Source organism: Carcharhinus amblyrhynchos, chromosome 14, assembly GCF_965287045.1.
Source record: "Carcharhinus amblyrhynchos chromosome 14, sCarAmb.v2.hapA, whole genome shotgun sequence".
In the NCBI taxonomy this organism is placed as follows: Eukaryota; Metazoa; Chordata; class Chondrichthyes; order Carcharhiniformes; family Carcharhinidae; genus Carcharhinus; species Carcharhinus amblyrhynchos.
Genome location: NC_137337.1, coordinates 17101258 through 17128322, shown reverse-complemented (window position 1 = coordinate 17128322; position 27065 = coordinate 17101258).

The window sequence follows — 27065 nt, the reverse complement described above, 5'->3', positions numbered from 1 at the left end:
ATGGCTAATGTTGTACTAAGACCTTCATGTTGCTGTAGTTTTCAAATAAGCATTTTTTTAATATTGTTTTGTTGGTAAATTTCCATAATGCTTTCCATCTAACCCATGTATCTTGGCTTCTGTTTTTTGTTCTGTTCCCTTTTCCTCTTTCGACTCCTACTATTCCTTTGATGACCTTTCTCTTGGCAAGGCTTTGTTGCTGTTGTGATCAAGTTATTTCTCTCCCTCTTAGGGAAAATTGTTTTATCCCTTGTCTGCACACACACTAGCTTACTTTTGCCCTGAGAACATCATGGGCAGCAGATGCATGGGAACACAACCAATTGCAATCTCCCTTCCAAGTAGTTGTATCACACAAACAACAATGAAATGAATAATCATTTCTTGATTTGGCTGACAAAGGAAAATTGGCAAGGAGACCAGAATATTCCAAAGGATGGAAAACTAACTACCAAGGAAGACGAGAACATGTTTAACCCATGGGAAAGCAAACTGAAGGAACCAATTTATACAAATTAGACATAGCCACAATGCATGTAACAGGGACAGGAAATGCCACTATTAAGGTATGTATTTAACAATATCATGTTTTAGGATGGCATGGTGGCACAGTGGTTATCACTGCTGCCTCACAGTACCAGGGACCTGGGTTCAATTCCTTGACTGTCTGTGGAGTTTGTATGTTCTCCCCTCAACTGCACCGGCTTCCTCCCACATTCCAAAGATCTGCAAGTTGGATGGATTGGCCATGCCAAAATTACCTCTTAGTGTCAGGGGGGTTAGCAGGATAAATACATGAGGTTACAGGGGCAGGGCCTGTGTGGGATTATTGTTGGTGCAAGCTCAATGGGCCAAATGACCTCCTTTTGTACTGCAGGGATTCTATGATTCTCTGATGATGGACGCTTGAGATTTCCAGCCTCTCCCTGGGAGATGTGGCAAGGCTTCCAAAAGGACACCGACTTTAAACAAGACTGGAAGATCCAGGTGAGCAGGACTGGAAAATTCCAGCCAGAGTTTGATCCTGGCCGAGCAACATTTCTACTGTTGCTTGATTTTTTTATCCTTAAAAGCAAATCCTGAAAATGAAACTTTACTTAATACAGTCATTTGTGGCTGAAAGGCTTCATGTCTGAGTTGTGCTGTTGTGGTTCCTACAGCACAATCATTCAGCTCCTATACCACCTGAAATCCTGCATATGCAGCATTAATGTTAATGGTGATGCATGAATAACACATTCACAGAGAGTGTGAGTGATTTAGAATGGAATTTGTATTATTGCGCTCTTGGCAAACTTGAAGAAACAAATGCAATCTCCTCCATCCTCTCGCCAGCATCTATCACTTTTAACTACTGGCTCATCCATCACCAACATAGCTTCTTCAGATATCGTTGTCTGTGACACGCCCGTGCCACTTATCGAGCCAAAAAAAAATCATGCATCAATTGGAGCCAGTTTGACAATGACCACACAATACAAGACACAAATCAGTTGTTATCGTTTGCCTTATTTGCCAATTTGTCAATTGTATTTTAAATGAAAGGAATCTGAATGCTATCTGATTTAAAGGGCTTCATCGTAAAAATCAAAGGTCTTTGGTGAAAGGGGAGAGCACGTTTCCCTCTTGGGATTTTCCCAAGCATAGATGTACCCCTTGCTATAAAACAGAACAGTAAGCCTCAAGAGAGAAAAAAAAAACTGGAAAATTTCAGCAGGTCTGGCAGCATCTGGAAGGAGAGAAAAGATCTGATCTTTTGAGTCCAGATGACCCTTTGTTGAAGCAGGCCCTGTGCTTGATTCCACAATTGAGTAAACTTATTTCGGCTGACATAGCAAGAGGAGCCTTGCAACTGGGCTCAATATATTCTGCACTTAAGATGTGCAGTCCACTAATTAAGTAAATTGTTATGTTCAAAGTGAGTGTGTAACTCCTTGAGCATTGTAGCTGCACTTCTTCAGACACTCAAAGAATATATTCCATCACAGGCCTGACTTCAGTTTTGCAGATAGTGGAGCCATCTCGAGAAATTCATTACCACTGAGTTCATTGTCTCTGTTCTGTTGTCATATGCCATGTGGTTGGTTGGTTGTTCCAGCTGAGCTTCTGGCCATTGTTGACTCTCCCAAGATGTTGATGTTAATGGCAATGTTACTACTTTAAAGGTTAACATTTGATTCTTCAGATTCCTCATAATGGATGTGATCATTTCCAAATATTTATAGTGTATTAGGGCTACTTGTTACCTTTCTGACAAACTCCATGTCCTACTTTAGGCCAAACTGCACTGTTGTAATTGAGGAGCTCCTAGTGGAACTGAGAACAAAGGAATACCACTTCTGAAATTTTGATTGCGAGACCATTGTTGATGAAGTAGCCGAAATGAGTTGAGTCACAAACTATAATGACTTTAATCAGACCATTGAGGTTGGCCTATTGGAATATGAACTCCCTGATTAAGCTCTCTGATAATTGATGGGCTAGTCAGGGAGTCTTTTCCTTGTATTTAAGCAGGAGTGTCAGTTCCTCTGGCACTCCTGAAGGTAGACTGCTGACTGACAGCACTCTGTGTACTGCTGTCAGAATTGTGAATAAATGGATTCTGCTGAAGGGATTTCTGCCTCCGAAGATTTATTACACAAACTTTGGCCTAAGGAGCACTATGCCTCTGACATTTGTAATAGTCCTTCCTTGTATCAGCAATGACTCCAGCCACTGCAGGATTTTCTCTTTGACTCCATTAAGCCTAGTTTGTCTATCATTCCTAAACATCAAACTGAATCCAATGCTACCTTAGTGTCAAGGGCCGCTAATCTGACTACTCCACTGGTATCCGGGGTTTGCTTCATGTGATCAAAAATAAAATTGGTTGGTAAAAAGCATTCATTGAATCTCGACACACTGGCAAGTTTGTAAACCACAGGAGAGATAGTTTGATTGGTTAATTGTATTGTTAGAATTCCCTAGATTCAATTACTGCTCAGTATCCACTGCCAGCTATTTACTGCTATTGATAAATGATGCCGTTCAGGTGCTTTGATTCTGATCAGTTGGTAATGTGTAAACAGTGGTGGCCACTTAGTGTTTCAAAAAAAAAGAGCACTAAGGTGTTTTTGTTAGCTTTTCATGCGCGTAAATTACTGAGCCTAGAGACGAGGTCTTGTGGCTCAGCAGTGGTGTCCCCACAACTGGGCCAGGGACTCTGGGTTCTAGAGCTTGTTGGACATGAAGGACTGTTTGTAACACAATTCAATGTGCTGATATTCAACTCAAAAATCCTTCCACAATTGCCCAATGGGAATGCAGCATGCGTGGGTGTGTACATGCATGCATGTATGTGTGTGTGTTGTGTTGTGTGTGTGTGTGTGATTTTGTGTTATATGTGTGCGTGTATGCATGTATGTGATGTGTGTTATGTGTGTGTCCCGTGTGTGTTTGCTCTATGTGTGTGTTCCATGGGCATGTTTTGTTGTGTGTGTGTGTGTTGTGTGCATGCATGTGTGTGTGTGTGTGTGTGTGGTGTGTGATGTATGTTGTGTACGTACGTACATGCATGTGTGCATATGTGTACGTGTGCGTGCAAATGTGTGGTGTGTGTTGTATGTGGGTGTGTGTCTGTTCTGTGGGTGTGCTGTGTTGTGTGTGTTTGTGTTGAGTGCATGCATGTGTGTGTGTGTATTGTATGTGTGTGCATGCATTGGTATGGTGTGTGTTGTGTGTGTGAGTGTGCATCCATGAATGTATGCTATGTGTGTGTGAAAATACACTTAAAAAAACTAGCCTTAAGTTTTATGCTCTTTGTGCCTTGGTGGTAATGTATTTAATATTCACCATTCATATGCAGAAACATCTTGTTTGTTTCTTTTTCAGTTGGCTGCTCATGATAAAGGGCACACTTGTATCCATACCTACTCCAAACTGTTTGACAAACAAGACACCTGAATGAGCTGGTTGTACCACATGATTTCTTTAGCTATAAAATGGTTCTGAAGTGAAGCCACCCAAATCAAATTCAGGCTAATGTCCCCTGCGATGCATAGATGTGTTCAGAACTACATTGCTTTAAATCTCAGCCAAACGTCCCACTGGTTCTTTGTCAATGTGTAAACAACAGTGACTGAGGCTCTGTACATAGGCGCAAGAGCAGCGTGATGTTAACGCCAATGTAATATAGGTGCGCTGGCTTGGGTGGACTCCAAGCAGGACACTAGTCTTAAACCAGTGCATGCCACATTATACATATTTATGGTTCCAATTGTACCACACTGCAGATCGGTAAATGCAGAGTTTAGAGTAGTTTGTGGATTCTTGGATACTCCATCCAACTCAATTGTTTTGATCTGAACTTGAAATTACATTTCCCAATAGAATGTCAATGGTTGTGCCACCATTCTGCACAGTTATTGGCAACACTTGGGTGTTGAGGAAATTGAGAAAATATCAAACGACTATTGTTTTTATAAAACAGCCTTGTCTCCAATAGCATAGTTCAATAGTCCCTCATTGTGCCAGAGGCACCTTTCACTTAACAAGTCCTGCTTATTCACACAAACAGAAAATGGAATCAGTGGTGTAATATCTAACATGTTTTCTTCCTTCTGTAGCATGTTATCATCTATGGCCTTGTAGATCTAAATTATACGCCAGGTATAAAGTCATTTCAAAAGACAAGAGGGAAAATTGAAGCCCATCTATGTGTCCTGTGAAGCCACTGTTCAAAATCTAGTCAGCGAACTTCAAGATTCTCCTGGAATCATAGAATTCTACAGTGCAAAAGGAGGCCATTCAGCCCATCCAGTCTGCACCAACCACAATCTCATCCAGGTGCTATCCCTGTAACCTCATACATTTACCCTAACCATTCCCCCTGATGCTAAGGGGCAATTTATAATGGCCTGTCCACCTAACCCACACATCTGTGGACTGTGGGAGGAAACCAAGCCAGGAAGCGAACCTGGGTCCCTGGCGCTGTGAAGCAGCAGTGTTAACCACTGTGCCACCGTATCATCCCAGTCGCAGGATGTTCTGTTCTCACGTTTGCTCTGATAGGCTTAGTAGTGTTGCGGAAAATCCCAGCCCATGATTGACTTGCCTTGGAAAGATACAGATGGTTAAAGTGACTGGGTTAAGCTATAACTGACGACAGTGGTGTGGAGTCATTTCATTCCTATGTTGCTGCTGAACTGAAGGAGAGGACTATTATAATGTGAAATATCTGAATGAACCTACCGTAGCTTAAGCTCATCTTCCTCTGCATCTTAGCGATGACTGTAACACTACATTCTGCATCCTCTATTTTCCTTCTCCCCATTGTAAACTATGAACGGGATGTTTTATCTGTATAGCACACAAGAAACAATACTTATCACTGTATCCCAGTACACATGATAATAATAAATCAAATCAAATCAAATCAAAATATTAATGTAGAATTCGGGTTTGTAAGGGTTTATACGTGGGATTGTGCAAATTGTGGAGGCAGGCACGTTGGACTCGTTTAAGATGCAGTTAGATAGGCATATGAGTGAAACGAGAATGGAGGGATATGGTAGGGGCTATTAAATAGGGGTAAACCTCAGGAGACACCGGAAGGGCAGGCTGTATGATTAATATGTTTTGTCTTTATTCCACAGGTGGAGGTCCACCTCGTGTCAAGCGAGGGGCATGCACACGGCGGGTTGTGCGTGGGCTGCTCTTGGAAGTCCGGGAGTGGCCTAGTACTTCATGTCGGTGTGTGTGCTTGATCCTGGACCGATAGACGGGCTCCACAACAGCTCAGTGACTAGCACTGCTAGCTGTGCAGATACATGGATTTGGGCCTGTGTCTGTGGGAGTTTGCGCATTCTCCCTGTGGTTGCGTGGGTTTCCTCCGGGCGCTCCGGTTTCCTCCCACACCCCCAAAGATGTGCTCTTAGGCTAATTGGTTTCCACCAAATTGACACTATTTCTTCCCTGAATCTGACTGAGTAGGGTCCCATTCGTAGACATGCAGGGTAGAATAGGTGTAGGGTGATGCGGCGGCGCGGGCTCGTTGGGCCGAAGGGCCTGTTTCCCGTGCTGGATTGTTCTTTGTTCTTTGTTCTTTATAACCCTGTTATAAGGGAACACATGATGAATAATGGTGAGGGAGAATTTTCAAGGCTTCAGTTGTATAATACCTAATCATGAATAGGTGGGTATAGTTTAGTTACTTATAATAAACCATTTATTGTTTGAACTTAATGACATCTCAGCAATTGTTCCTCAACTAGACTAACCAACACGCACCAATAGACTCCTCATCGATGCCATTCTAGACACATCACCAAAACTCCTCATTACAATGTGCCTTTGGTTATAGTGAGCAATAAGACACTGCAGAACATATCCACGCAGCATTCATCTCCTACACTGCATTGACTCATCACCAGCCTTTCAAAGGAATGGAAGCATTTGATTCATTTTTCATTAGATGTCTGAAATAAGTGAATCTTTATCAGAGTTGGGGGCGAGAAGATTATTAGAATAGGTCAAAGATACGAGAGGAAGTAATAGTTCCTTCCAATAACTTTCTCAATGGTCTTTTGTGATATTCTTCTTAACCGTCTGCTGAAAGCAGCAGTGCATAATTTAGGACCCAAAGATTCATTATTTTTTCCTTAGACAGCGAGTTTGGAGAGTTTTCAGGAAGATTAAGGGAGGGAATAGTGCCATGTCCCTGTCATATGTCAACCATTCCATGATTTTCTATTGGAAATGGCAATGAGCATTGCATATTTGGCCAGAAAAATGAAAAAGAATTCTTGTGAATAAGGGCAAATCTTGATTCAGTATATTTGTTGTCACTGATGTTACACTGGGAATGAAGGATGTTATTGTTTTCCAGGCATCCAGCAATGTTAAGGAGTCAGAGCCGGTCGGGTAGTTTGAAGATTTGTGTGGTTCGCCTGTGGAAGCAATCGTGGGGTGTTCATGTCGCCATCTTCAGCCTAAGAAAATTAACCCAATGACTCTGAAAATTTCACCAATATCCTGCAAGCAGGATTAAATAAAGTTGCAGCGGGATGTTGACTAGTCCTTTTCCCCAGTTATCCATATCCCTGTCTCTGACGCAGGTCCAAAGTCCATTATACACATGAAAAGAGCTACAGAGGTCAGCCAGTTAATGATGCAGCTAGATGTTAGATCCACATTTGAAGTATAGAGCACAAACAGAAAATGCTGGAGAATCTCAGCAGGTCTGACAGCATGGGTGGAGAGAGGATAGAGCCAAAGTTTTGAGTCTGGGTGACCCTTCATTAGAACTGAAGGCAAGGAAAATCCAACAAGATTTATACTATGAGGGTTGGGGAAGGCTATAATTGGACAAAGGGAATGTAAATGGTGATGATAAAGGCTGAGAAAGGTGCTAAATATGTTATTTAAGCGATTGGAATGTTTGGATGACAGAACAAAGGTGCAGACTGTTAAGGGACTATCTGAGGAACGTGGTAGTTGGCCCTGATGGGGGAATGGTTTGGAGACAAGTTCGGGAGTGAGATTTCAGAAGTGGAAAATTAAAATAAGAATAAAAGGTGATAAAATGTATGAATGAAATGAAAAGAAGAAAAAAAAGATAAATGGAGGTGAAGGAAAGAGTTCCTGCTCCGAAATTGTTGAACTCAATGTTCAGTCCAGAAGGCTGTAAAGTGCCCAATCGGAAGATTGGGCTCTTTACAGCCAGTTTTTGTTGGGCTTCATCTGAACATTGCAAATGGTCAAAGGTTGACTGTGGACTGGAGAGAAGGGTGGTGTGTTGAAGTGGCAAGTGACAGGAATGTCTGTGTTTTGCTTGCAGATGGGCTGAAGGTGTTCAGCAAAGCGGCTTGTGTTTTGTTTCTCAGATGTGGAGCAGTTTGCATTGGGAGCAGTTAATGCAGAACAATAGATTAAAGGAGACGCATGTGAAGTGCTACTTGACCTGAAAGGAGTGTTTGGGCCCAAATGCCAAGGTGTTCAGCATTCTTGATGCAAAATGTGGGTGCTGGCAGATCCCATTAAATGAAAAATCCTTGAAAGTAGCCATATTCATGTCGCTGATAAGCAAATGTCCTTTTCTTTGTCTATGCTGTAGGATCTCCGTGGGCTTTGAGGTTTTCCATTAGTGCATGGAGCAACTCTTTGCAGGCCAACCTTGTGAGATCATTGTTGTTGACATCCTTGTTTGGGGTCAGAGTATGCAAGAAAATGATACAAATCTTTGCCTTGTCCTTGACAGAATCGGGACCATCTAAATAAACCTGAACCCCGCAAAATACAGATTCAGATTCAACCAGATTCCTTATGTAGGCCATTTTACTCACAGACAATGAAGTGAAGTTCGATCCAGACAAGACAACTGTTATACAACAGGTGGCCATTCCCATGGACAAACACGCTTTATAGCTTTCTTGGAAAGACAAATTATCTTTCTAAATTTATCCTGTGTTATGGTGAGATCAATGGATCTCATTGTTAACTTCTCCACTTGGACGTCAAATGGTGCTGACAATAGAACTGGTCTTCAACAGACTCAAGCCAATGCTCACAGGCCCACCAGTGTAACAATACTTCAACATTCGAGTACTAGTACTCAGTTCAGAGATGCCTGCCAGCACAGGCTTGGTGCAGTCTGCATCCAGAATGACAGACCAATAGCCTTACCTCATGGGCCCTCACTGATACTGAGACAAATCAAAAAGGAATTTCTTGCTTTAGTCTTCACCTGTCAGAAATTTCATGCCTTCATATATAGTAATCCAGCAACTGTCCAGACAGATCATCAGCCACTCATAATGATCTCAAATGATCCTCTCCAAACTTGTATCTACGTGGCTGCACTGCATGATGTTAAAATTGCAACACTACAACCTCAGTGTTGTCTACAAGTGTAGCAAGCAGTTATACTCAGCTGATGCCTTCTCCAGAACCTTCTTACCCATCATAGATAAGACCATAAGATGTAGGAGCAGAATTAGGCCCTTTGGCCCATCGAGTCTGCTCTGCCTTTCAATCATGGTTGGTAAGTTTCTCAATCCCATTCACCCGACATGATGGGCTAATGGGGATTGCACGGTGGCACAGTGGTTAGCCCTGCACCAGGGACCCGCGTTCAATTCCCAGCTTGGGTCACTATCTGTGTGGAGTCTGCACGTTCTCTTCGTATCTGCGTGATTTTTGTCCAGTTTCCTCCCACAGTCCGAAAGATGTGCTGGTTAGGTGGTTTGGTCATGTTAAATTCTCTCTTAGCGTACCCAAACAGGTGCCAGACAAAGGATCACCTGGACTCAAAATGTCAGCTCTTTTCTCTCCTTGCAAAAGCTTCCAGACCTGCTGAGATTTTCCAGCATTTTCTCAATAGTTATGCATTGTCGGTTTGTTTAATGACATGTCACACAGTGGTCTGTATATAGTTTCCTATTGCACCCACTGTTGCACCTTATGCCAATGAGTGTCTCAACTGAACAAGGAAGATACAGGCTGAATGGTCATATCAGATGTTACATTGTGGGAGCATGGAAGGCCTGGTTAGGTGCATCCTTGGGAGTGTGGGAAGAATTCAAGTACTGTGTCTACTGAGATATAAAACAGTTTTGCTGGAAGTCCTTGAGGTTGGTGATTTAAGGAATGCACAACATTCTACAGGTGCCACTACCCCCGACTCGAACCACTCAATAAACATATCTGTCCATCATGTTCCTCTTAAGCCTTTTGTCAGTTTAATGATGTTTCAAATTAATGCCTCTGAGATAAGCAGCAAAGATGTTCTCCTATATAAAAGCAAAACGCTGGAATAAAAACAAAAAGTGCTGGAGGCATCTGGTTTCAGGTCGATAAATGCTGTTTGAACTTTTTTAAGGATGTGTGGAGGATATTAGGTAGCAACTCAACCTGAGAGCATCAAGCGTCTCTTGTTCAGAGAGATTATTTCAAACTGCACAGAAGCCTCTTCTGATGTACCCTCAAAGTGGCCATGCCCTAATAAGCATCCAGCCTCCAGAGGAGGAACAGATGAAATTGGGAGTGGCACCTGCCTCCCTTTGCATGTCAATTCCATAATTTGTTCACAATGACTGGTCGAGCTGGAGCTTGAAGCAAGCGCGGATCCGAGTGAGGCCTCATTTGGGGGATAGCAAAAAAACAAGACTAACAGACTTATATAAGCAGCACCACACATCATTAAATATAGACATGTGTTACTGCTGCTCTCTGTAATGCAGCATTAAAAGTACTACAGCACCACTTCCAGAAGTGAAAGGAACATAACTCCAGAAGAGATTCCTAACCTGCTTAATTAGGAAATTATTTTTAATTTTGCCAGCTAACATCTTGAAGAACGTATCATAACAAATGGTGTCGATAAAGTTATCTACAGCTCCACTTTTTGCATGCTACTGTATTACTGTGCTTATATAATTGTACCTCACTCAGTCATACTGGTGAATTGCACCATCACTGTGATCTCTGCAACCTGTTCGCCTGTCAGACACTGACTGGATCAAATGATACATTTCAGCGTGCAACCAATTACTGTGCGGCAGGCAGAATCACATTACCCATCCCAGACAAACTTGGATGTGCCTTGCTGTACAAGGGGACCAATCAAAAATCTGATCCAACCCACCACGTTGCAAATAACTGCTGCTTTTATTGTAGTACAGAACAGGCCAAGCAAATTTCAAGACAGTGAGAAATTGTTCACTGAGCAAGCATCTTTCAATGTTGTGCTCACTTTATGTTTAAACCTCCTTCAGCTAGTTTATATCATTCGATGTGTATTTTATGAAACGAAAGGGAGCATTTACGTATGTGCTTCAGAATGCTGAGACAGGTGTTGTGCTGACAGTGCTCACGCTGTGGTACTCAGTAAGGAATACCAGGGTTTCTACAAGTCATCTTGGCATTGATGGTGTTCCCATGGTATCACTACACTTCCCTTTCTCTGTCAGGCGCTATGGAAATGTGCTTGATGAATTGCTGCATTGCATTCCATAGGCAGTACACACTTCAGCAACTGTGGCGAAAGGTGTGGCTATTGGTTCCCACAGAACAGATGCCAATTAAATCAATTGTTTTCCTTGGTGATGGAAAGTTGCTGGAGTCTTGGAGCAAATGCCCCATCCAGATAAGGGATGAGGGTCCCACCCTGTGTGGAGCATTTTAGATGGCGGGAGATGTGGTGAAGAGGAAGTCTACCTGTCGCCTAAGGTCTTGTAACCTCAATGAAGATATGGCCGGCTCAATTAACTTCCTGGTAAGTTCATGAGAATGGTTCTCAGGATGAGAAGCTTCACTTACATAGATAGATTGGAGAAGTTCTCCTTGGGGAAGAGAAAGTTGACAGGGGATGGATAGAAGTGTTCAAAGCCATGAGGGATTTGGACATGATAGTTAGAAATTTCCCATTCAAGGAAAGATGGAGGTCAATAGCAAAGGAGTGATGACTGTGCTTACATCATTGCACCTCGTTCAGTCGTACTGTTGAATCACACCATCACTGTGAGTTAATCGGCATCTGTTCTGTGGGAATCAATAGCCACTCCTTTCACTACAGTTGCTGAAGTGTGTACTGTCTATGGAATGCAATGCAGAAATTCATCAAGCATATTTCTATAGCGCCTGACAGAGAAGGGGAAGTGTAGTGATATCATAGAAACACCATCAATGCCATTCTGATTTGCACAGGTCACTTAATTATGAGCAGGTAGAAATTGTGGAATCCCCTACTGAGTACCACACTGAGGGCATTGTCAGTTTACAGCTGTTTGCCTTTTGACATTGACTGGATCAAATGATACATTGCAGCGCGCAACCAATTACTGTGCAGTGGGCAGAATCACATTACCCATCCCAGACAAACTTGGATGTGCCGTTCTTTTTCACACGACGAGTGGTTAAAATTTGGAATGTGCTGTTTCAGAGTGGTTCAACCGCAGCTTTCAAAAGTGCATTGATTCATTACCTGAAAGGGAATCATGTGTAGGGTTATGGGAGAAGGTCAGGGGAGACACTCGGTGAACTGCTCTTACACAGGGCCAGAACAGACATGACAGGCTGAGTGGCCTCCTTCTTTACTGTAATCATTCAATGATAAATGCCAACCCCTAAGCTATAGATGACGGGGAATAAGAACATAAGAAGTAGGAGCAGGTGTAGGAAATCTGGCCCCTCGGGCCAGCTCCGCCATTCAATAAGATCATGGCTGATCTTTTTGTAAACTCAGCTCCACATACCCATCCATTCACCATAACCCTGAATTCCTTTACTGTTCAAAAATTTATCTATACTTGCTTTAAAAACATTCAATGAGGTAGCCTCAACTGCTTGACTGGGCAGGGAATTCCATAGATTCACAACCCTTTGTGTGAAAAAGTTCCTCCTCAACTCAGTCCTAAATCTGCTTCCCCTTATTTTGAGGCCATGTCCCCCCCCAGTTCTAATTTCACCCACCAGTGGAAACAACTTCCCTGCTTCTATCTTATCTATTCCCTTCATAATCTTATAGTTTTACAAGATTTTCCCTCATTTTTCTAAATTCCAATGAGAAAAGCCCCAGTCTACTCAATCTCTCCTCACAAGCCGACCCTCTCAACTCCGGAATCAACCTAGTGAATCTCCTCTGCACCCCTTCCAGTGCCAACATATCCTTATGCCCTTTCTCAAGTAAGGAGGCCAAAATTGTACACAGTACTCCAGATGTTGCCTCACAAGCACTTTATGTAGCTGCAACATAATCTCGCTGCCTTTAAACTCCATCCCTCTAGCAATGAAGGACAATATTCCATTTGCCTTTTTCATTACCTGCTGCATCTGCAAACAATTCCTTGAGATTACTGCATGAGGACACCCAGGTCCCTCTGCACAGCAGCATGCTGCAATTTTTTTCCATTTAAATAATAGTTCATCTTTGCTGTTATTCCTACCAAAATGGATGATCTCACATTTACCAACATTGTACTCCATCTACCGGGCCCTTGCCACTCACTTAGACTATTTATATCCCTTTGGAGACTTCCAGCGTCCTCTGCACACTTTGCTCTGCCACTCATCTTAGTGTCATCTGCAAATTTTGACACACTACACTTGGTCTCCAACTCCAAATCATCTATGTAAATCATAAACAATTGCGATCCCAACACTGATCCCTGAGGCACACCACAAGTCACTGATTGCTGACCAGAAAAACACTCATTTACCCCCAGCCTTTGCTTCTGTTAGTTAACCAATCCTCTATCCATGCTAATACATTACATATAACACTACGCACCCTTATCTTATGTAGCAGTCTTTGGTGCAGCACCTTGTCAAATGCCTTCTAGAAATCTAGCTGCACCACATCCACAGGTTCCCCATTGTCCACTGTACATGTAATGTTCCCAAAGAATTTGGCAGTGGTGATTGTAGGCAGGGGGCTAATGGTGTAGTTTATCCCTGTGGGAGAGTGACATCCAGCACCGTGAGTATTACTAAGAATTTAATGGTGGTAATTTGGCCAGGCAACTTACTTCTCTGCTTCGAAGAGTATTTAACACCCAACAAGTGGGGTTAGGATTAAGTTTAACCTCTCAGCAACCTTCGGACTGAAATGCATCGAGCTCATAGATTTCTGACTTGGATTTGGAAATGATCTCAACTGAGGAAGCCGGCATAAGCAGTTTACTTTTAGTTAAATTATCATTGCCATATTGCTGGGGGAGCTAGATAATGAATAGATCCATGGGACCTTTAACATTGAGCTGAATGAAGCTGGCAGAGCTTTGATTTCCAACAATGTCACTCCCAGCAATGCAATGTTTCCTCAGTTTAGAATTGATAAATAATACTTCATTGAGAATGGGAGCAGGGGTGGTTGATGGAAAATTGGGTCTGGGGGTGGTGATTGAGGGGTGGGTGAATAAGGATGAGGTAAGGAGGACATCGGAGATGGATAAATGGATATATAAAAGGAATTGGGTTAAATTTGCAACTGATAGCATTGGGATAGGAGGAATGCACAGTTCCTCTCGCCCCACTACTCCACATGTTGCAGCATAAGTGTAAATGGTTAACTCACTCACGTTGTATCTTCACAACGATACTGCTTTTGGCAAATAGGTGGGGAGAAGTGGCAGAAGGCTTTTGTAGCTGATTATCAGCCTGTGATTACCAGCACAACGTTGAACACACTTTCCATGATTTAGACTTGAACCTGGAGCTCCTTGTCCTGCAGTAGGGGTACTACCACTGTGCAACAAACACTCCTGCATTCACTCATCAAATTGGCCAATTGTTCACCTTTGTTATTGTAATAAAAGGTACTTTAAACAGGCTTCTCCCAATAAACTCAGAGCAATTGATTTATTATGAAATAAAACTTTATTTTTTACATCAAGTTGAAAGAACTGATTAACATACAATTCGTAATGACGCATACATGCGCACACATATCCCAAAGGACAAAACAATTAAGTCTCTGTAGAGATTGAGAAAGGATAAATTTCAAATAGGTTTGACACTGTCGATCTGTTGGTCTGGCATGTGAAGATGGCTCACTAGTCACAGTAGTTATCTGGAAGTTCTTTCCAAAATAGCTTTGGTGAATCACTGTCCTCGGCAACTCTCTCTTGCCACAGCTTCTCAAACTTTAGAACGATGACGAACCACACTGATTTGAGGTGGACACAAACTGAAGTTACAGGCAAGCCGGGGAGGAGAGAATGACAGAGAAAAGGAGCAACCTTCCTTCTCAGTGTGCTCTGAAAAAACATGTTCAAGCTGGACTTGTCTCAGGCCAGACATTATCTGCAAGACAGGAGGGATCTAGCATCTGGTAAAAAAATGGGCGCGATCTTACCTGCCCTTCACGCCATGCTCCCACTGCAGTGAAATCAGAGAATTTGGCAGCAAGCTAAATCTCCATTCATTCAGCAGGATGGGAAAATCCTGCTGGTGTGAATAGTGGTAAGATTCCAGCTAATGTTTCTTTTCCACCAGTAATTAAAGCTCAAACACAAATAACTCTTAACTGCTCAGGTGCTTTGCTGATCATTTAACATAAGAACATAAGAAATAGGAGCAGGAGTAGGCCATCTAGCCCTTCGAGCCTGCCCTGCCATTCAATAAGATCATGGCTGATCTGAAGTGGATCAGTTCCACTTGCCCGCTTTCTCCCCATAACCCTTAATTCCCTCGTTTATCAGAAACTTATCTACCTGTGTCTTAAATATATTTAGTGAGGCAGCCTCCGCCACTTCAACGGGCAGAGAATTCCAGAGATTCACCACCTTTTGAGTGAAGAAGTTCCTCCTCAACTCTGATCTAAACTGCCCCCCACTTATCTTGAGGCTGTGTCCTCTAGTCCTGCTATCCTTTCTGAGCAGGAAGAATCTCTCTACCTCTACCCTATCCATCCCCTTCATTATCTTACACATCTCTATAAGATCCCCCGTCAGCCTTCTAAACTCCAACGAGTACAGACCCAGTCTATTTAGTCTCTCTTCATAGGTCAACCCCCTCATCTCCGGTATCAGCCTAGTGAAACTCCTCTGCACTCCCTCCAAGGCCAATATATCCTTCCGCAAGTGCGGCGAGCAAAACTGCACACAGTACTCCAGCTGCGGCCTCACCAGTACCCTGTACAGTTGCAGCAAGACCTCCCTGCTTTTATATTCTATCCCCCTCGCTATAAAGGCCAGCATCCCATTCGCCTTCTTGATCACCTGCTGCACCTGCAGACTGGGTTTTTGCGACTAGTGCACAAGGACCCCCAGGTCCCTCTGCACCGTAGCATGCTGCAGCTTTTTGCCATTTAAATAGTAATCCCTCCTACTATTATTTCTGCCAAAGTGGATAACCTCACACTTGCTCACATTATATGCCATCTGCCAGGTCCTCGCCCACTCGCTCAGCCTATCTAGATCTCTCTGCAGTCTTTCCACACCCTCTGCACAATTTGCTTTTCCACTTATCTTTGTGTCATCAGCAAATTTTGTCGCCCTACACTCAGCGCCCTCCTCCAGATCATCTATATAAATGGTAAATAGTTGAGGCCCCAGCACCAATCCCTGTGGCACTCCAACCGCCAACCAGAATAGCACCCATTGATACCAACTCTCTGCTTCCTATTGGACAGCCAATCCTCTATCCACGCTAACATCTTACCCCCAATTCCATGCACCCTAACCTTCTGTAGTAGCCTTTTGTGAGGCACCTTATCAAACGCCTTTTGGAAATCTAAAAACACCACATCCACTGGTTCCCCTCTGTCTACCGCACTAGTCACATCCTCATAGAAATCCAATAAATTCGTCAAACACGACTTCCCCTTAACGAATCCATGCTGTGTCTGCTCGATCAAACCATTCTTTTCTAGGTGCCTCGCTATTTCTTCTTTGATGACGGATTCTAGCATTTTTCCAACTACAGACGTTAAACTAACTGGCCTTAACAGAAGTCATGCAAATTCTTGGAAATAAACATAATGCTCACAGTCCACATCGAGCTACTATTCCTCTAAAAAAAATACAGGTCAGGCCCTGAGCATGGCCGCATAATTCAGTGCCCTTCCAGTTAAAATTAAAGCATGTAGTTCTTGGACATATGGATTCCTAACACAATTCTGAAAATCAGTACATATGAACATCAGTGCAGATGAGTACAAGAGCTGTAAGTTTACAGAAAGGCAGGGTACCAAAAGTTGGTAATATGAATTATATAGAAATGACGACACCCAAGGCAACACAGATATGGAGTGATATTATATTCAGCATTAAACATGTCAGGACATTGTGGAATAGCAATGAACAGAAGAGAAATAAAAAGTAATTGTATTCTTATGTCTGCTGCGCGCAAATTGGAAAATGTCATATTAAAACTATTCAGATCATACCTTGAATATTGTTTTCAGCTTTGGTCATCCAAGTATAAAGGGTTAGATAAGCCATGGAGTCAATTCAGAGAAGAGCCATGAGCTTTCTCACTATTATCAAAGGATGCTGATTAAGGATATAGAGACTTGTTCTGAACTCGTCCCCAGTGTAATGGCATCATTACTGCTCTATAGCTTTATCTGTGCACTTCAATTGCATCTACTTGCTGCTGTTGATGTCTAGACATGATGCTGGTTGAATGCGTTTCACGGGTCTCTCTCCATACACACACAGCTCACAAGATCCATTCAAAGTGGATGGCTATACAACTGAAATATCTGAGATCAGGTCCTTTACATTTATGGTAAATGTTCAGCTATCCCACTTTAAACTCTCTTCTAAGTATAATCATCTTTAATGGGTTAGTGCTGGAAATGCAATATTTTCTCTCATTTCACTGTAATATAAAAGCTCCTAACTGCATATGCTTGTTTAGCTTATTGAAAATACACATCTACGGTTATGAATCAGTTAGATTTCATCTAATTGTAACTATGTGAGTGTTTCAAAGATCAGGCCTGTCAGGGCTAGAACGATGTGGCGATGCCGGCATTGGATTAGAGTAAGCACAGTAAGAAGTCTCACAACACCAGGTTAAAGTCTAACAGGTTGGACTTTATTGTGAGGCTTCTTACAGGGCTAGAAGGGACAGTCCAGCACAATACCTTCATCCAGGGGAGAGTCATGAGGTCAATTCCTGGTTTCAGAAGGAGCACACCTAACCCCCAGGACCCTTGAGGGACCTTTCCTCTGAAGGCTGGCAGCAGCAGAGGGGCAAATGGGCACTGGGCCTATCTCCAAAAACCCCTTTGGGGTCCAAAGTATCAGGCAAGGGTATCAGTGCCAGAGGACAATGCACCATGTGAACTGCCAAAGCACAGGGAGGGCTAAGTGGGGGTCTGAGAGGAAGGAGTGGGAGCTGTGTGGGCGATCTCAGTAGGAAGGGGGGGTGCTGAAGGGAGGGTCAACCTCATGCCTGCATAGTATGTGGGGGAGGTGACATATGATTTCAGAGGTGAGGGAATTAGTGGTGCTCCCCTGGATCCTTGGGGCCCAGCATGCCACATCCCTGTCTATGGGTGACAGATGTAAAGCCTGCCTGCTGCCATTCCCACTGGCAGGTCAGATGAATGGCAGGAGGCTGTGGAATAGCCTGTCAAAACCACGAATGACATTGAAATTAGCGGGTTTGCACTATTATCAGGTTTTCTCCTGCTCTGGACAAGAACCCAATGGGGGCCGATGGAAAGGGTTAGAGGATTGTTGCTGGGACTTTTTGACAGATCCCCCTAGCGAGTACGTCCTGCCCCACCCACAGCGTGCTCCTGCCATGAGTTTTCCGGCAGAAGATGGTGTGAACAGCAGGAAGTCCTGTTGACAATAGCGGGACTGACAAACTCTGCCACTACCAATGGCAGGCCACAGCATATCACATAGACAGTGTGTGTGGGGGAGGGGGGGGGCAGCGGTGTGGCGGGGGGGAGGACGGGGACAGAGAAATAGCCCACCCAGCATGTTTTTTTCCTCTACCTTGCTGGAGATGCAGACTGATAATAGCAGCATGAGAGCAAGAGACATCTTGGAGCTCGGCAAACGAAAAGGACCAGCAGTGTATCCCCTAGAGAAATGGAATTTAGTATTTGAGAAAGAAACAGGAATAACTGAAAAGGAGAGTGCAAATTAAGTGCAAAAAGTAACATAAAGAGGGAAAGATTAGAAAGTAAGACAAACATATTAAAAATGTAAAATTTAATCATCCCGAAGTCTCTAAGAAGAATTTATTACCTGCGTGAATGAGATTGGAAACTTTAAATTGTTCTCTACCTGGACGAGAGAGAATGATTCGCAGATTAGGATTACATCAACAATTTTCACGTCTCTAACCTCCTAAAAAAAATTTTAATGAACAATTTATGTGTAAATCCAGGAAATTAACAGAGAGAGACGCTGTTTTTATGAAGCAACTGAGAAAGTGAAACAAATTGACCAGTAATTTTGGAGATGTGTAACTCAACTCGAGGATGGCCAATTGAGAAGCACTGGTTGACAGAGTAAAGCATATCAAACTTTGTAGGGAGATGGAGGAGGACGAGGAGAGAGGGTACATTATAGTCACAGAGGATGTCATTAATTGACCAAAGCCAATTAAGTGTAGGCCAGAAGCCAGCTGAAGAAATAGTTTATTTAGTTCAGTTTATTTATTTATTAGTCACAAGTAAGGCTTACATTAACACTGCAATAAAATTACTGTGAAATTCTCCTCGGTCACCACAGTCCGGAGTGTATTTGGTTCAACGTACCTGACCAGCACATCTTTCAGAATGTGGGAGGAAATCGGAGCACCCAAAGGAAACTCACGCAGAGACAGAGAGAATGTGCAAACTCCACACAGACAGTGACCCAAGCCGGGAGTCGAGCCCGGGTCCCAGCACTGTGAGGCAGCAGTGCTGACCACTGTGCCACCCCTCCCAGGGTGACAAGTTTTGCCAGGCTACTGAGGCACTTTCAACCATTTTGCCATCTTAGGGAAGCGACTGTTTCTTGTTAGATATTTCAAAGTCAGCGTTTGCTATGATGATACTGACAAGTGCAAGTGAATGCCTCAAATCTGAAATGGAAGAACTGAAATTTGATGGCAGCAATTTCCCTATATCTGGGAACAAAATAAGATAGGTTAGCATTTGGGTGCAATTGCTCAACAGAAAATTTCATTTTCTTTTCATTCATCTGGGGGGCTACACTTGACGTTTCCATTTCTCATTCCGTTGCTGGTTTTCCATTTGAAGCACTGAAATTCTTGGCCATGTATGTGGGTTTATTCATCTGAACTGGCCACCTTCCAGCCGAATAGGATGGATTTCACGTCCAGCTTGATTCTGCTCACTCTGCCTTCCTTCTCCCACTTGGTTAGGTTCAATTTCGGACCACCTGAACTTTAGAGAACTTGTAAAGAGTACAACATGGAATCAAACTCTTGTCTTTCCTGTTGCTTTAATTCATTTCATGCTTTGCAGGTCAGGGTTCCTGATTTTGAATGTGGCAATGTTACAACTCATCTTCATTGTGCATCGCTTGGCATCTTCCATTTCACCCACTGCACTACACCCGCAAGCAGATGTGCCTTATATAAACTGGTCTCAATTCATATTATTTAATTTGTTGCCTGGCTCAATCAAATGAATAATCAGTTATTTTATATAAAAAGCAATTATAAGCCAAATCAATCAAGGGGAGGTGATGGCCTGGTGGTATTATCACTAGACTATTAATGCAGAAACTAAGCTAAAGTTCTAGGGACCTGGGTTCAAATCCCACCAGGGCAGATGATAGAATTGAATTCAATAAAATATACCTGGGATTAAGAATCTACTGATGACCATGGAATCCATTGTCAATTGTCAGGAAAACCCATCTGGTTCACTAATGCCCATTAGGAAAAGGAATCTGCGATCCTTACCTGGTCTGGCCTACATGTGACTCCAGAGCCACAGCAATGTGGCTGACTCTCAAATGCCCCCAGGCAACTAGGAATGGGCAATAAATGCTGGCTAGCCAGTGATGCCCATGTCCCATGAATGAATTAAAAAAAAACCCCATCCAGTCTGCACCAACTCTCCAAAATTCTCGTAATCTTGTATGTTCATGGCTAATCCATCTAACCTACACTTCTTTGGACAGTAAAGCGCAATTTAGCGTAGCCTATCTGCCTAAGCTGCGCATATTTGGAATGCGGGAGGAAACTGGAATGTCGGGGGGAAACCCATGCAGAATGTGTAAACTCTGCACAGTCACCCAAGGCTGGAATCAAACTCAGGTCCCTGGCACCATGACGGGTTAGTGGTGCTGAGCGGTGTTCCATAGTGCTGCCTACACACTCTTTGGCAACTTGGATTCAAATATAATCAAAATTTTATGAACTTCTATTTTAACTCCAGTTCTGGTCCTAATTAATTCCAGGTAGAGCTTTAAAATTGCAGACGGCAATTTTATATGGAAACCATTCTGTTGTTCTGGAAATTAAACCCTGGCTTTATCGAGGCCTAGCACAGTGACTCTATCGATACAATAGCAGTAATTGCAATGCCTTTACCTAAGACTGTAATTTGGGTTTCATTATGTAGTCAAATAAATATGGCTTTGTTCAAAAGAATATTTTACACTGTAAATTCAATCACATTATCTTCAGCATATGGGGACATTATTTTAAAAGTCCAGTGACAAAATTGGAAAATTTCTGCTGATTGTTGTGATTAAAGAGACAGACTACATTGCACACAACCCGATTTCGCAGCAGAAGAGTGCGTTACAGGATATAATCATACTTTTATAAATCAACCAGACAGCATTGGGGAAAACATCCAATTTCTAACAGCATATAGAGTTCTTGCAACAGACGATAGATGGAAAAATTAAGTGTGTTTGTGGAGCCACGACAAGCTAATATGCAAAAGTTAAAACTAATTTATTAGTCACAAGGCTCACATTAACACTGCAATGAAGTTATTGTGAAATTCCCCTTGTTACCACAGCCCAGTGCCTGTTCAGGTCAATGCACCTAACCAGCATGTCTTTCAGACTGTGGGAGGAAACCGGAGCACCCGGAGGAAATCCACGCAGACACGGCAAGAATGTGCAGACTCCACACAGACAGTAACCCAAGCTGGGAATTGAACCCGGGTCCATGGTGCTGTGAGGCAGCAGTGCTAACCACTGTGCCACAATGCCGCTCCTTCTCCATTTTCAATAACTGACCTAATTCTCAGTTTAATGATGGCACACACACCTCTGAACATTTTTCTTCCACTGACTACTGCTGCAGCTTGAAGGTCTTGGTGGAGAGAAGAGATCTGAATTAGTATTGGCAAGGTAAAAATGTAGCGATGATGGAGGTGATTATATTTCACTCACTGCTAAAATCAAGTCAACATTTCAGAGTATTGGACGACATGTGAATCAATGATACTTAATTGTGCCAACAAGCAGCTGCAGGGGCCTCATCAAGGAAAGCTGAGACACCACTTATCCCCTCTCAGTTTTCAGCTGTGAGTTCTGTGGAACACCGTCTCTGGTCCTCTCTTGTGTTGTACTGTCTCTTCTGCAGTGGAATTAGGGTCAGGGAAAACATACCTATGAGCGACTTCAATAGCCTGTGTTTGCCCTATGGATGTACTCCATTTGGTGGAAGTAACTATCAGGGAGAGATAGCAAATTGCAGAAGAACCAGGGCACATGGCAGTGGTGGATGGGTATGAGGGCACCAATCCTGACAATGGATGGATGCACTTTTGTGGGAATGAGAATTCTCTTATTTGTTCTTTGAGGTTAAAAGTGTTTGATAGGGTTCTGATGGGTGCCTAGCTGACTGCTGAGGCAGAAGGTTTTATTGTAAATATGATTGGATTCTGGGCAGGTTGCTGGCTCAGGAATAGGTCTCCTTGCATTTTCTCTCCACTTCTGATAACGTGTTTGCTTTTGAAGGAGTTGCAATGTTTGTGTGTGATCCCGTCTGGTGCGGTAATCCAGTATTCACTACTGCCAGGGATCAAAGCTGATATCAAAACTCCTAAATTAGGGCTTTGGAGTGTCCTTGAAGTGCCTTGTTTGATCATGAAGAGTGTGGACACTGGATTCAAGCTCGCCATTGAAGATTCACTTTTGTAAGCTTGAGTCAGGCGTTCATTCTACAGCCCAACTCAGTTGTGACTGTCTCAATGTGATGTGAATGCCTAGCATATTGGCGGGCACTCCGTGTCTGGCATTTTGTCCTGCCATCTGATGTGATGGAGTAGACTTGACAAGGCAGTGGGGGAGTGAGAGCCAGGATGATGTGACGTCGACAACAGGATATGAGTGAAGCGCACTCAACTTTCCTGATTTAGTTACCTCATTAAATTGCTTTCTGTACTGAATGAAAGACTGTCATACAATATTCCTGCTGAACACATTGGCCACTTTCAGCCAAGCAGCCTTGGTATCAGCAGCAAGTTTCTTCCTTTGAGTTCTGGGGAAAGAGTGTCTCTCCTGCTGCTGACTGCCCCCTGCAGTATGTCAAGTGAATGTCCTTAAAGCAGGGAAAAGCTGATGAACACCCGAGTCCATCATCTCTACTTGTTGGCTGGAATTTTACTGCTGGGGCGGGCGAGGCTCACAGAACGGAATTCCTCGTTGGCCTCGAGTGGGATTTTATGGGCCTCATCCAAATGAGTCAAAAAATCCCACCCGTTGCCTCTGTGCAAGATTGCGTAATTCCGTCTTTGAATTGACATCTTAAGTAGTCAGTTTGATCGAGTCATGTGAGTCATGTACCCTAGCTGATGCAGCACAATCAGTGCCAAAACTCAGAAATGAAATGATGAGGTGCCAGTGTTCAAATGCCATGGACGTCGGAAATTATTTCTGAACTTTCTATGTGAAATCGACCCCCAACACACCCCACACCCACTTCTATCCATACACATCACCTTAACCAGCCTTAAATATCAGGAACATAGTGAAAGAAGTGAAATTTTACAAGAAGGCTAACTAGCTAAGGCAGTCAGAAATAATTGATACAGGGATTTATATTCCATTTAGATGAACTTGGTTGATCTTTCAAAACCAATATAAAAGAAAAAAAAAATGCCAATTAGGATGTGCTATGAATGTGAGAGACTTTACAAGATGGTTATGTTTTAAAATGTTTCCTTTTTATAAAGTGACGTAGAATATCCTGAATAGGAAATTGGTGAGATCATGCTGAACTGTGCCTGAACACAGGCCATGTGATTTGGTTGTTATGAGGGAAAAGGCCCAGGCCAAAAACTCTTGAAAATCGAGTGATAGCTTTCACACTTTGATGAAAGAAGGCAGTTAGTTTTCTGGATGTACAGACCCACTGACAGAGAAGCGGAGAGAAAAAACAGAACCATGCTGCTGTAGAAAGTAGAGGAAAAGATTGTTTTGGGTCAACCACAAAGCAGAATGCTGAAGGGAGTTGGCTCACTGTTCAAAGAGATAGAACTTGTGGAATGGAATTGGAGTGGAATTTGGCCATATAGTCATAAGCATATAAGGAGTACAGTAAGGGGCTGAGGACAAATGCGTAAAAACAAAATCATTTAAACCCCATTTGCCTCACTGTTATTTTGACAACAGAATCTAGCCCAATATATTTCAAATGTAGCAATAAAGGCATTTTTGCATGCTGCAGAAGTGTTTCAATAGTACTGAAAAAAAAAACAAATTAAACACTCAACTTTCACCGTGTTGGAGGGTTTGTGGGGAATACAGAAAATTGATTAATGTTGACATGTATCTCAATAAAAAAACATGAGTTCAGCAAGGAAAGAAAAGATGAATTACCTGAGATCATTGAACCATTAAACATTGTCATTGGACATTGTTCTGTGAATACCCTGATCACATACTAAGGCCAACTTCATTTGACTTCTTCGCTCCTACTGTACTGTCCACTATCCAAAATGAGCATTCCGTCTCCTCAGTGGCTGCAACATTTTGTGCTTCTTTTTCTACATATTCCACAAGATGACTGACAGGTAATTAATCATATATGGGCCCCAAACAGGATGCAAAGAAATAAAGGGGGAATGTGGCTATAGGAGCATGTAAAAGATCAACTGACCCAGCAATAATCCCCTCATTGAATCACTTTTCAGAATACTGCCTTAAATGCAAGGATTAATGAGCATTATCCCTCGCTTTGAAATAAATTGTCTGCAGATGTTCGGAATGATCCTATGTTAAATTAACAGCCTCCACACACACACACACATTGCATTTTAGTTCCCGCAGTTTTCTACTTACTGCGGCTTGTTTCACTGTTTCTGGACAGCAAGTATTGCTTTTTTCTCCTGATTTGCAATTGACAGTCTCAAATCGTTTCAGCGAAATGATGGCACCCAGCCATCATTCTGTTCAAGGTCACCTCCTTGAATATTTATCAGCATCCCTAAAGCTCAAATACAGATGTTCCAAGTGTTATTAAATTGTTTACACTTAATACGATCAGGAGAAGAATCATGTGTCGATGTTCTGAGATGTCGTTTTCGGTACCTTTGCTCTCTGAAGATTGCTTTGAATTATATGCAGTATTTTACTGTGAACTTGCACAGTAAGAACACTGAGTTCAGTCCACTAACTGTATTTATTAAATTGCCGTTTTTAAGTATCATCATAAATTTTTAGCCTTTTATCATGTTTATGTTTAGCTACAAGTCAAAACTTCTAACAAATAATATTCATGAGTTTTCTCAGTCCTTGTGCAATTATTCACAAAATAAATTGCAGCCAAAAAGTATTGTGGGCTGAATGGCCTCACTAGTGCTTCAGTTCTCCTTTCATCTGGTGATCTGATCTGACATCCACCCCAGAGTGGGGTCACTGCACAAATTGCCTTAAAAATGGCCCCTTAGCTGAGGGAGTGACTGTGGATCTCCTCGCGACTTCCATCCTGACTAATTTCCTCCACTCCAAACCATCCTTTAATGTCAGAAGGAGTCAAAGCTGAAGCAGGAGACTCAACAAGTGATTCACATCCCATCTTTATGAATGGCAACCCCCTGGTTGCATACGGTTTGGAAAAATGCCTTTGTGAACAGTTACATGTTATGTCATAGTCATGCGAACTTTGTGACATGTGACCTCTGCTATCATTCCTTTGTCAGTAAAGAACTGAGGAAGAAGCCAATACATGGATCATTGTTTCAGGAGTGTGATGTTGAAATTGAGTGGGTTTTGATAGCTGAAAGAGACATCAGAAAATAATTAAAACTTCAGTCAGCAACCTGATACAAGATATTGACTGCTGGGCAAGTCAGTAAGCCATTCAATATTCCAACTCCCATGGAGATGAAGGCAGATTTAAGAATGAATTGTAAATTCTTCTGGTCTCAATTGCAGAACTATGGAATTGCCAGAGATGGGGGAGTTTGAAAAGATGGGACAAATCAAGAAAGTAACAACTCATATAGATTGGATGATCAGCATAGTAACAGGGAGAAACCCTGGAAAGGTGGGGGTGCACAAAGCTCCAAAAGCCCACAGTAAAACTTCAAAGGAATTCCATTAAACCATGTGCACACTTGAAGAAATTTTATGGCAAAGGTATTTACCACCTTCAATGCTAAGAATGGATACTGGCAAGTGAAGTTTGCTGAAAGCAAGTTTTCTGACCACGTTCTGGATACCATTTGCGAAGTAAAGTTAGCTGTACACGCCATTTAGTATTTCTACATTTCTGGAAGAGTATCAGTGGAGTTAACGATGAGTGTCTAGGAGTGGAAGTGATTGTGGATGATTGGCTTAAGCCTAGAATGTGAAGATACAAAGGAAGAAGCCATCGCAGACCATGATCAGAATCTAGTAAGGCTGCGAGACAGAGCTCATCAGGTTATCCTGAAATTGAACAAAAGAAAACTGCAACTGAAAATGGCTGAAGTCAAGCACATGGGTCATGGACTAACAGCGCAAGGAGTATAATCTGATCCTGGTAAGGTGCAAGCGACAACAGAGATGCAGCAGCCAACAGCTGGGAAGTCTGTTCACCAATTGGTAGGATTTATGAACTAAGTTCTAAGCATGTGAACTAATTTGTGAACTAAGTTGTGAGGAACTTCTTGCCCATTATTGTCATCAGAGTGTGAATCTCTATGTAATCTCACTGCAAAGCATGTTCAGCAGTTTCGGGGCACAGAATAAGAAGCAGCTCTCGCTTGTATCAAACAACTAGTGATGAGAATGTCAGCGTTTAAGTACCATGATGTCAATGACAAAGTCACTCTGCAAGGTGATGCCAGCGAAACAGGACTTGGAGCAATCCTCATGCAGCAAGAACAATCAGTTGCATTTGCCTCCAGTTAATGCAAACTGACCAGTGCTACACACAGATGGAGAAAGTGTGCCTAAAATGTGAACATTTTAATCTGTACCTGTTTGGGAGAGAGAAAGTAATGGTAAAGTCTGACCACAAACATTTTCCTCAAGTTCCTTCGATCAACACTGAACCGCCTGAGAAGAAAGTTACTTTGTTTGCAGGGAATCATTTGGAAGTGAAGTACAAGCAAAGGAAGCAGCTATACATCACCAACATACTGTCGAGAGCTGCACTCCCTTTGAAGGGAGTTGATGAAGCTAGTATGTGGTGTGCTATCTTCAATATTCAAA